Below are 12,915 nucleotides of genomic sequence, written 5' to 3'. Positions count from 1 at the left end.
TTACTCTCTACACCCTGGGTTCTGGCACTCTGTGAAACTGACTGCCTCTGTCACAGGAAATACTGTATCGATACAAAGGATCTAACCATGTCAAAGTACAGTAATCAAATGCGTTTTTAAAGTTCACTTCTTGTCCTCCTCATTAAGTGGGTTGTTTTCAGTCTGTGGGGAAGGTCTGATTTATGTTTCCCACCTATCTCAGACTGACATCTCTTATGAGATGAAAAACATGAATGAAAAAGATGAAACACAAGTATCAGTTTGTTTATTACCTCATTCAAAAGATGTTAAACTGTTCTATTAAATCGCTAACAATGTTTCATTCTAGTGCCTGTACTCACCTGACGGCAACCTGTGGTCACTCACGGTTGAGTGCCAGGTCATGGGCCACCCTCTCTGTGGTTCTTCATTAACTACAAAACCCACTGGTGTGTCTAAATTATGTGAGTCTGAAGTCATAGGGAGTATAACTGATGACTGGCACGTGACATGAAAATATGCATGGATTCTATGGATGGCCAAGTCTCAGTCATAGCTAACTTCATTAGAACACACTCAGAATGTCCCTGTGTGGCACTGGAGAGCCAGCCCAGGGCCCTGCTCCAGTTCAGCCAGCACTCGACCACTGATCTGTAGCAGTCCTTGGTTATTTGTTGTTGTGATACTATGTATCTCAGGCTGGCCTCCTGTTTCCTCGGCCTCACATGTGCTGAGATTATAGACATAGACCTCTACGACTGGCTTTTACTAACATTTTTATAATAGAGCGAAACTTAAACTATAAGTTCATGAAAATGAAGATATATTTTTTTCTTAAGTCCATCCACTTCCCAAGTTCTTTCCCAAGTCCTCAGTATGCCCCATTTGAGTCCCCTGCCTTAGATCGTTAATGCTAGAAGAGGAGGTAGTGTCTCACACACCACGGGAAGGCTTTCCTTCAAAGCTCAGCCTTTCACTGTCTGGGTTCACAGATTGTGGGGCTAGGAGAGGAGGAGCAGCCTAAGTGGGGAATAGCTCGTAAAAGCCACTCAGAGCATTAAAGCTGGAATCTGTCAGAAACAATAGCCGGAGCAGGCAAAGGGATACACCGGAAGCCCGTGCTTTCAGAATTGTAGTTAGTATCACGATACTCAGGCAGACTCATGCAAGCTTCTGATCACTCATAATGCCCCATTGTGTCAAACATGGAAGAAAGCACATTACCCTAATGTAACTCTAAAGACACCGTGGAACGTGTGTTTTCTTTATCCCCACCTCACAGTTAGGGGGACAGGGGAAAGGCCACCCAGCCAACTGCCCGATGGCCTTCACTAGGGACCTCCAAAGACCGAGCAATGCACCCCTTATGCACATGCAACTACTTGGAGTGTTGCACCCTGCTCCAAGCACACTGGGATTTGACCTTCTAGCAAGGAGGACAAGAAATAACTCACGATAGGAGTGACTCATGTAGTTCCCGTATTGCAGTTCCCACACTTTTACTACTTTGTATTTAAGGATGAAGTGCCGCTAGGATCCAACAACACAAGATGGCTGACTGCAGAGTGACTGTGTGTTGGCATCCAGGGCTGTCCTGGCACTGGAGTTTTCTCCAAGGTGCACAAGGATTTGGTGCATTCATGATTCTACAACTGGGATCAACAGTGCCCCCTAGAGGTATCGGGACTGTACTGCCAAGAAGGAATTGTTTCTCCTTCCCAGATTTCCCCTAGGCTTTTCTAGAGGTGGGCAAGGCTTGCATCACAGGAACCTAGGAACAGCCACTGCAAAACCAGCGAGCTTAGGAGGCAACCAAGATTTAATGCATACCAAGAATCTAGCAAGCAGCTTATAGGCGGCCTGGAGCAGTAAGAACGGGGATCTGGGGATGCTTTAGGGCCCCTTCAGTGGCAGAAACTGTGTGAATACTCAGACCCACACTTTCAGATGGGGAACCCCTGAGTTAAAGTTGCAGATCATTAGGAGACCTGTTTGGGGCTTAATGGTATTGATAATAAACATCTGAGCTAAAGATTGAGGGGCCGGAAGAGGACAAAGACTCCACAGGAAGTCAACTAACTTGGACCCTTGGGGGCTCCCAGAGACTGAATCACCAACCGAAAAGCGAGCATGGGCTGGACCTAGGACCCTTTCACATATGTAGCAGATGTCAGCTTGGTCTTCATGCAGGGCCCCCAAACAACTGGAGCAGGGACTGTCCCTGAGCCTGTTGCCGATCTGCCTGCCTGTGGATCCTGCACACCTAAATGGACAGCCTTGTCGGTCCTCTGTGGGAGAGGATGTGCCCAGTCCCTCCCTCAGCAGCTCGATGTGCAGCGTGGGGGCTGGGAGGAGAATGGGGGGAGGACTTACTGAGGGAGTACCAGGAGGAAAGGAAAGGCTTATATTAGGTTGTAAAGTGAATAATTAAATAAATTTAATTTTAAAAAGCTATTATAGTAAAAAATAACATGGCACTGGCACAAAAACAGACATGTAGGTCAATGGAACAGAGTAAAACCCCAGAAATGAGTGCATGAAATTATAGCCATTTGATATCTGACCACACTGCTTCAAACATGAATTAGTAAAAACATTGTTTAAAAACAATAAAGCAGCTGAAGGAAGGAAGACAGTGACTACAAATATTAAACTGTGACTAATCATGCGATTCTTAAACAGGAGCAAGTGACAGTTCTCAAAGAGAGACATATAACCCACAAAGTACACTTAAAATGCTCAAAATCTTTAACCATCAAGAAAATGCCAATCAAAACTACACTGGGAGTGAATGTCACCACAGCTAAAACAACTACGCAATAAAACAAAAAATAACAGAAGTTGGCAAGAACAGGGGAGTGGGCAAAGGAACCAGGATGCACTGTGAGGGGAATGTAAATTAGTACAGCCGTTTTAGGACACTGTGGGGTTACTAAACACGCACACACACACACGGAAACTAGAGCCACTAGACAGCATAGTGGGGTGGGTCTGTACTCTCAGAATGTGGAAGCTGAAGGTAGAAGGATTGTGGGCTTGAAGCCATCCTAGACCACATCCAAATCCCTATCTTAAGGAAAGAATAAAGGAAAAACTTCCATACGACCAATACTGTATTAGTTTGCTTCCCTCTTGTGGTGATAAAACAGTGATCAAAATCAGCTTGGGGGTGTTCTGGGGCTTGGTCTACTCTTCCACATCATGGTCCATCATTAATAGCCAGGACAGGAATTCAAGCAGGAGCAAAGGCAGGTCAGAGGCTTGGGGGTAAGTGACTTTCACAGATGAGCCATCTTGCCAACCCTGGACTGTCTTCCAAGGGCGTTGTCTTTTGGGGGTTAGGTTACTGTGGCAAGCAGGACTCTCCTTGGCTTGCAGACTCTCCTCTGAGAGTCTCCACCAATGTGTGCCTCTGTGTTGCCACTGACTCGGTGGGTAAAGAATCCATTGACATCCACTGACAGAACATCAAGGGAGAAGCCTCAAACTTGGACTTCCCAGAGACCAGATTCAAACCTCCTTAGAATATCAGTGTTTCTGCACATTGGATTGATGCCTACTGATACACTCCCCAGGGAGAACATGTGGAGTTTTATCACACCTGAAGTGAGGACTTGGACCACAAAATTAGAAACATTTCTCCACCCAATTAGCAACAACAAAAGTCATGATTTGGAATCAGATATAGCTCAGCCAACTGTGAATTTAGCCAAATTTTAGCCAACTGGGAAGTTCCTTGGAGTTGAAATTCAAGCTGTCAAGATGTCTTTTCCCAAGCCTTTGACCTAACTAGTCCTGTGTCTGAGAATGCTGTCACTGACATTAGCACCACCCCACTCCCTGCTTCCCCACACTGGGCATTTTCCTGGGCCCCTTGGTCACATTAGCTTATACCATGAGGACTTTCATCTGAATACCTACAGCTTTCAGAGGCACAGTAGGTCTTCAGAGGCACAGTAGGTCTTCAATGTTGCAGTGTTTCATTCCTCACTAATGCCAAGGAGGATTTTTAGGTAGGGGTAGACATTATTTTTAAAGCTCACTCATCAGTTGATGAAAATTTAGATTGTTTCCACTTCTGAGCTTTTGTGACTAATCTTGTATGAGCACTCACATGTACAGTTTTTGTGTGTCCAGGGCGTATGGTTTTAATTTCCTTTGAACATGTCCCTAAGATTAAAATGATCAGGTCACATAGCATTGCTATGTTTAGCCTCTGTGTCTTAACATTTTGAGAAACTTTTAAACTCTTTTTCAAAGTTTCTGGGCCTTTTTACAATCCCACTAGCAATATGCCAGGCCCAATTTTAAGTTGAGTGGGTTGGGATTTTTTTTTATTGTCAAGCTTAACATTCTTTATCGTTTCTGGCTATAAGCCCCTTGTATTATAAAAATGTGTTTTCTGCCAGTGCACAGGGGAATCCATAGAGACTGAAGATGCTGGTGACTTTCAGAGAGGTGTTGCGGGGGCAAGGGTGATAACTGCTGGCCAGTATACAGTTTCTTTATGCAATGTTAAACAAGTTCTAAAATTGTTGAAAGTTACACCACCCAGAAATACACTAAGAATCTCTTTAAGTTACGTAATTTACAGTGGAAATTTTTGTGGTGCCTGACTGGTATCCCCATAAAGATTTTTGTAACTGAACATCTCCAAAATGCCAGGACTCTATCAAACACCAGAGTCTATGTTGTACAGGGGTTGTCATCTGGATTTGACTATCCTAAAAGGCCACCTGCGCTGAGGTGTTAATACCTAGGCTGTGACTCTGTTCGAAGGTACTGGAACCTTCAGGAGTAGTATCTTGTGAAAGGACGTTGGGTTGTGTGGTTTTGCTCTTGAAAAGGGTAGCCTGGCTCTTCACTTTTTATTTTATTATTTTTACTTACGGCATCTGAATGTAGAGTGGAGGGTATATGCACCCCTTCCCTTTTCTGATTTCCTGAGGTGGTTTGCTGTCATAGACACAGAATCAACATGGTCAGCTGACCAAGGACTCGGACGTCTAACACCATGAACTCAACCAAAGCTTCCCTTCTCATCAGTTGACTTTTATGGGCTATTCTGTCGTGGTAACACAAAGCCAGCTAACAGAGTAGGTAAAGGACACAGAACTGTGTTGGACGGGATAGTCCAGGGAAGATAGGTGCGGAATGCGCAGACAGCGCGCTGCCGATAGAACCCTTGTGGTGGTGGCCCGCACCATCAAGCTACTGCTCTCCCATTCTCCCTGCTCTCTAAACACAACTCATGCAGTATGTATCCTTCTGGACTGGGTAATTTCATCTAGCGTGTCTTCCATGACCTCCATATTGTAGCAAGATAGAATTTCCTTCATATTTTTATTTTAGGTGTGTGTGTGTGTGTGTGTGTGTGTGTGAGAGAGAGAGAGAGAGAGAGAGAGAGAGAGAGAGAGAGGAAGAGAGAGACTGTGTGTGAAAGTGTGTGTAATAGTGTGTGAGCATGTGTGTGTGAGTATATGAGAGTGGGTGTGAGTGTATGTGTGAGTGTGTGTGTGAGTTTGTGTGTCCATGTGTATGTAAGTGTGTGTGCATGCATGTGAGTTTGTGCATGAGTATATGTATGTGTATGCTTCTGTGAGTGTGTGTGTGTGTGTGTGTGTGTGTACATGTGTGAGAGTGTGTATGTGTGACTTTCTTTACTTATTCCTCTACTGATACACATTGAGGTTGTTTGCATGTCTTGTCTATTATAAATTCTGCTTCAGTGAACATGAGATGGCCAGTGTGTCTTCGAATTCCTGACTTCAGTTCTTTCATATATATACCCAGAGCAGACTCGCCGATCACACAACCCTTCTATTTTTAATGTTTTGAGGAAACAGTGTTTTTTGTAGCTGCTGCATGGTTTCCCATTTTTCGATAGGCCATGAGTTCCAAATTTTCTGCATCTCTGTCAACACACATATTTATTATTTACTATGGTTGCACTAATATGTATGCGAAGATAATTTAAGGTGGTTTTGTTTGCCTTTCCCTACAGTAAGTAATGTTAAACACATATTTTCTGACCATCTGTATATCTTCTCAAGTCCTTTGCTGAGTTGTGGGAGTTTCTTATTTTATAAATTCATCCTCTACCAAAAGCATGGATTTGTGGAGGCTAGGGCGATGTCTCAGAAGTTAAGCACACCTGCTGCTCTTGCAGAAGACCTGGGATTGGTTCCCAGCATGCATATGGTGGCTCTCAACCATCTGGAACTGCAGTTCCAAGGGATCTGTTGTCCTCTTCAGGGCTCTGAAGACACTAGGCATGTATGTGTTGAACACATGCACAGACAAAACACCCATATACATAAAGTAAATAAACAAACAAATATTTAAAATATACAATTTAGATATTTCTGTTCTGTGGCCTGTCCTTTGGCTCTGCAGAAGTGCTGTGGGCTGTAATCCCAGTCGGGTTTGTTTCCATTGCCTAAGCAATGTGGGTGCCACGCCCATTCAGCTCCTCCCATATCTTCTTTCAGAAGTTTTATAGTGCCAGGTATAGTGCTGGCTATATGTGCTTAAGTCTTTCACCATTTTGGATTTTCATGTATATAAATTAGAGATACAAGTTCGTCCCTTCTTAGTGGACAGCCAGTTTCCCTATTGTGGGGAGAAACTGTACTTTAGTCATTAGTTACTCTTGACACTGTTCTCAAAGGTCAGTTCGGTGAGTATGTGTTGGTTCAATCCTAGGCTCTCTACCTTTTCCTATTGGTCGGTATGCCTGGCTATATGTCAACATCATCTTATTTTAATTAGAACAAGTTTTGAAATCTGGAAGTGTGATGCCTCCATCCTTGTTACTTCTCAAGATCTCTTGGCCAATTCTGCATCTTTCCTCGTACCCTGTGGCTATTAGAATTGCTTTAATCCATTTTAGTAAGGGATGTATTGGCATTTTTATGAGAAAAAAATGTTGCATCTGTACATTGCTTTGGGGAGTGGAGGCATGTTTACGTCGCTCTTGCCTTGTGTGGTCATTATATATGACCAAAACAGCTTAAAGGAGAAACAATTGCTTTCTTCTCACAGTCACATGTGTTCAGTCTTGTATGTGACTTTTCCTGGGGAGATATGAACAAATGTTTATTCATTCAACATCAGGCACTGGTGACAGAGCAAAGAAATGATCCTACCTAAGTCTACCTCTGAAACCGGTATATTGGGATTGTTTACAGAAGAATGGGTGAGAGGTAACTTACAAAATCTGTGTCACCAAAAGGCCTACTGTTGATGACTTCAAGGATCTCAGAGCTCCCTGGAGACTTCTTGACACTTCTGAGTTGTTTCCTTCCTGAGCCTTGCCAGTGTTCTTTACTTCCTGAGCCTTGCCAGTGTTCTTTACTTCCTGAGCCTTGCCAGTGTTCTTTACTTCCTGAGCCTTGCTAGTTTTCTTTACTTCCTGAGCCTTGCTAGTTTTCTTTACTTCCTGAGCCTTGCCAGTTTTCTTTACTTCCTGAGCCTTGACAGTTCTGTTTTCTTCCTAGGCCTTGCTGGTTTTGTTTACTCCTTGCGTCTTAATGAGATCCCTTCAGGATGGAAGGTTTCAGTGCTGAGAAACTGAATTTGTGTCAGTGGGAGCATGTGGTGGACAGTGTTCACACCAGGATGCCTCCACTGCCACAAACTGAGCTGATTGTTTCCAGCCTATCCTGCCATGACAGACCATGTCATGTTAACACATTTCCTGAAAAACAATAAGTAATGGTTTAACAAACAATCCCTGCACTTGGGGCACAGAAGAAAGGATGGAAGAACGAGCAGAAAGATTGTAAGAGCTGAAGAACTCAGATAGCTGCTGAGAGCTGGTCTCTTCTAAAAGAATAAAAGAGATCATAAATGGGGAGGGGGAGGGGTGGATGTGGGAGACGTTGGGGGCAGGAGTTGAGGGAATATGTTCAAGACACATTGCATGAAATTCTCTAAGAACTGGTAGATTTCCCCAGCAATGCCATGATTACTGATCCAATTCCTTACTCAGCACCTGATGTGTCTGTATCTTCCTATCACTTGGTATTTATATTTTATGTGCTTCTAAGGTGTTGGTAAGTGATTGCTCATAATAGCTTCATGCTCTTTTTCTGTTCCTCGCAGTAATTACAATGCTTTGCTTTCATTTCTGTCTTAGCTGAGCGTTTTTTTCCTTTCTGTTAATTAGATCAACTAAAAGTCTGTAATCTTGTTTATCTTTCCTAAAAGCCAACTTCTTGTTTCAGTTGCTTTTTGCCATTGTCTCTCTAGTCTTACGTACTTCTGTTCTAACTTTTATTTTTCTTTCTTCTACTATCTTTTGGGTTAATTTGTTCTTTTTCCTCAGGTTCCTTAAGATGTAAAATTATGTTGTTTGAGATCCTTCTTTTTGAGATTCATGTCAGATCTCTGTTAACTTTCTTATATTGCTAACTGTCTGCATTATGTAAATTTTTGTATGTTGTTTCATTTTCATTTCTCCAAAGTTATACACTATTTTCTCTTTTGATTTCTTTTTGATCCTGTGCTAGCTAGTTTTACACCAACTTGACACCAGTGAAAGTCACCTGAGAAAAAGGAACCTCAATTGAGAAAATGCTTCCATAAGATCAGTCTGTAGGAAAGCTTGTAGGGCACTTCTTAATTAGTGATGGATGGGGGAGGGTCCAGCACATTGTGGGTGGTGCCATCCCTAGCATGGTGTCCTGAGTTCTATAAAGAATCAGGCTGAGCAAGCCATGAGGAGCAAGCAGTAAGCAGAACCACTTTATGGCTGCAAGTTCAAGCTCAGTCTCTCTCTCTCTCTCTCTCTCTCTCTCTCTCTCTCTCTCTCTCTCTCTCTCTCTCTCTCTCTCTCTCTCTCTCTCTTTCTCTCCCTCTCTCCCTCTCTCTCTCTCTCTTTCCAGGATTTCTCTGTGTAGCCATGGCTGTTTTGGAACATACTCTGTAGACAAGGCTGTCCTCAAACTCAGATTCTTCTGCCCCTGCCTCACAAGTGCTGAGATTAACGCTGTGTGCCACCATGCCTGGCACAGGACTCTCAATCTGAATCCTAGGAAGGAACTGATGATTAAAAAAAAAAATCCAAATTCAACCTGCTGTAACAGCCTCCATTACTTACCTAAATAGAGAGTGAGATTTACTTGGACAAAAGTTGGCATTAAATTCTCCTGCAGACATTTATAGTTGGCTCATAAATCAGAGGCTAAAGCCAAAAACAAATTAAAATGGGAATCAAGCCCATCATAATCTTTATGAATCTCTTTCCTGTTTGGTAATTATTCAGCTATGACAATTAATTCCTTGCTTTGATTATGGCTTGTCCATTGCTAGGTTGGTGATATTTTAGTCTGTAGGATGCATTGGACTTCATTTTACCTGTATAAAGCTATCTGCAGATGTAAAGTTATAAGTTGAACAAAATCAGCTTATTAAAAGTGCTCTGAGCAGTTAGTAGCTAAGTATCATTCAGATCCTTTTATACTGTAGAATAGAGTTTTGGGCTCACAGAGTAGAGGTCCTATAAACCTAGGAGGGAAAAAAGCATCTCTGACTTTTTACACTGAGAGCATAGATATTAACACAGGCATATTAGTCAGGATTCTCTAGAGAAATAGAATGTGTGTGTGTGTGTCCGTCCATGTGTGTGTGTCCATGTTTAGTTTGAATAAGAATGGGTCCCATAGGCTCAAATATTTAAATGCTTGGCCATTAGGGAATGTTGCTACTTGAGAGAGATTAGTAGGTAGGGCCTGTTGGACTGGGTGTGGTCTGTTGAAGTAGGTGTGGCCTGTTGTAGTGGGTGTGATCTGTTGGAGTAGGTCTGAATCTATTGAAAGAAGACATCTGGACCTGAAGACAGCAGGAAGAGAGAGAAGGAAGAGTCATAGGGCCTGGCTTAAGCATTCAAAGCCCCAAAACCCACCCCCAATGACACACTTCCTTTAGTAAGGCCACACCTACTAATCTCTCTCAAGTAGCAATACTCCCTGCTTTCATATCCAGCAGAAGGTGGGTCTTCATACTTTAAATGATTTGAACAAGCAAATCCCACATAGGTGTGATAGAACCTAGTGGGGAAACCCCCACTCAATTCCAATTCCCAATTCGGTGGGCACCCAAAGAATCATGAATAGATCATCTTGATGTAATTACACAAGGTAGTTTAATGACGGAGCTCTGGACCGACATGCATCCCACACAGGAGATAACGGATGTCGGCCACGAGGCTCGAAAGCTAAGGGTTTCTATGGGGTAAGGGGCTTAGGGGTGTGGAATTCAGCATAGTGACACACTATTGGCTTATTCAAACATCAGCAGAAAAATTACATGTACGTGCAGGGTGTCAGGGTTCTGTGAGTTGTTGACTCAGTTCAGATAGCCCTGTTATGTCTTCACATTCCTCTTTATCTTTATGGTCAAGCTGTTCCCAGGAATGTTTTAACTACGGGGCATGCCCGGGTTTGTTTTTCTTTTTTTCTCAGCCCCAGGCAGCCTCTAGGCTCACAAACAACCAGCAATTTCTGAGTACTTTATATGACTTACAGGTCTTGAAATTTCATCTTTCTTTCAGGTGTACCCAACTGCTTGGATTTTAGTTAATTCCAGATGTGATCAAGAATATTCATGACAACAAGAAGCCCAGTTTCCAAAAAACTCAAAATGTAGAAAACCCAGATTTAGAAAACTTAAAACCAGAGAACAATTACACACTGAAAGGCAGGCTGATTTTCTCCCAAGCCTTCATTCTCTGTAGACACAATCACTAACTAAGTCACTTCCCTCCTAGCTATGGCGACAGTGCATTTGGGGGAACTTTAAATATCCCATGTCACCATGCCACACTCCGTAACCCCTTCTCATGCTCAAGCTGGCAATAACAATAACAATATTTATTAAACCATTTATGAAGTAGAAATTTCTGGTTGTGTCATGTGATTCAGACTCGTGATGTTTTGCTGATCAGATCACCACAGACTAAGGCTGGACTTCAATAACAACAGGAAGTACACATACTTGTGGAAACTAAACAACTCTCTGCTCAGTGATAACTTGGTCAGAGAAGAAGTAAAGAAATCAAGGACTTTATAGAATTCAATGAAAATGAAGACATATCATATCCAAACTCATGGGACACAATGAAAGCAGTATTAAGAGGAAAATTCATAGCATTAAGTGCCTACATAAAGAAATTGAAGAGATCCCATACAAGCAACTTAACAGCACACCTGAAAGCTCTAGGACAGAAAGAAACAAACACAAGAGGAGTAGATAGCAGGAAATAGTCAAGCTCAGGGCTGAAATCAATTAGAAACAAAGAATGATACAAAGAATCAACAAAACCAAGAGCTGGTTCTTTGAGAAAATCAACAAGATAGATAAACCTTTAGCCAAACTAACTAAAGGGCAAATAGACAGTATCCAAATTAACAAAATCAAAAAAGAAAAGGGAGACATTACAACAGAAACTGAGGAAATTAAAAAAATAATGATGAGAACCTACCACAAAAACCTATACTCTACACAACTGGGAAATCTAGATGAAATGGATGGTTTTGTAGACAGATACCACGTACCAAAGTTAAATCAAGATCAGGTAAACTTTCTAAACAGTCCCATAACCCCTAAGGAAATAGAAATAGTCATCAAAAACTTCCCAACCAATAAAAGCCCAGGGCCAGATGGTTTTAGTGCAGAATTCTACCAGCCCTTCAAAGAAGAGCTAATACCAATACTCCTCAAATAGTTCCACAAAACAGAAATGAAAGAAACACTAATTTATTCTACAAAACCATGATTACTCTGATACCTAAACTACACAAATACCCAACAAAGAAAGAGAACTTCAGACCAATCTCACTTATGAATATCAGTGCAAATATACTCAATAAAATTCTAGCAAGCCAAACTCAAGAACACATCAAAACCATCATTCACCATGATTCAAGTAGGTTTCATCCCAGGAATGCAGGGATGGTTCAATATATGAAAATCCATCAACATAATACACTATATAAACAACCTCGGGGGGCACATGATCATTTCATTAGATGCTGAAAAAGCCTTTGATGAAATACAGCAGTCCTTCATGTTAAAAGTCTTAGAGAGAACAGGAATTCATGGCACATACTTAAACATAATAAAAGCAATATATAGCAAACCAACAGCCAACATCAAATTAAATGGAGAGAAACTAGAAGCAATCTCACTAAAAATCCAGAACAAAACAAGGTTGCCCACTCTCTCCTTATCTATTCAATATAATTCTCAAAGTTATAGCTAGAGCAATTAGACAACAAAAGGAGATCAAAGGGATACAAGTTGGAAAGGAAGAAGTCAAAGTATCACTCTCTGCAGATGATATGATAGTACACTGTAGCCTCCCTCAGCCCTGAAGCAGGCTGATCCAGACTTTGACCTTGCTGCCACTAAGAAGATTACCTAGGGTGGAGCCTTCTGACCTAGATGGCGCTTTTGTTCTGTCACCTGCCACTGCTCTCTCCAAAACATTGCTACCTGCTGAGAAGCCCCTGAGGTATTCCAGAGGAACATCCTATTCTGCATGTTGCCTACAGGCTGGCTCCAGACACCAAGAATGGACTGGCAGAGGATGGGCCTTCCCCTTTTATAAGCACACTCTCTTAGTAAACTGGCGGGCCTTGAACAGAATCATGTCTTGGTCTCCATTAACTTCTTGCCCATCTAAGTCTCTTTTAGCCCCAGCCTGCCTACCAGGTGTACCAGGTTCAAGTAGGCCGCAGGCTGGCAAACAACAGTACACATAAGCAAGCCCCAAAATCCCACTAGAGAACTCCCACAGCTGATAAACAACTTCATCAAAGTGGCAGGATATAAAATTAACTCAAACAAATCAGTAGCCTTCCTATACACAAATGATAAACCGGCTAAGAAAGAAATTAGGGAAACAACACCCTTCCCAATAGCTACATGTGG

Source organism: Mus caroli, unplaced genomic scaffold (genome assembly GCF_978045245.1).
Source record: "Mus caroli unplaced genomic scaffold, Mus_caroli_1 scaffold_2, whole genome shotgun sequence".
NCBI classification, from domain to species: domain Eukaryota; kingdom Metazoa; phylum Chordata; class Mammalia; order Rodentia; family Muridae; genus Mus; species Mus caroli.
This window is presented reverse-complemented; position numbering follows the sequence as displayed.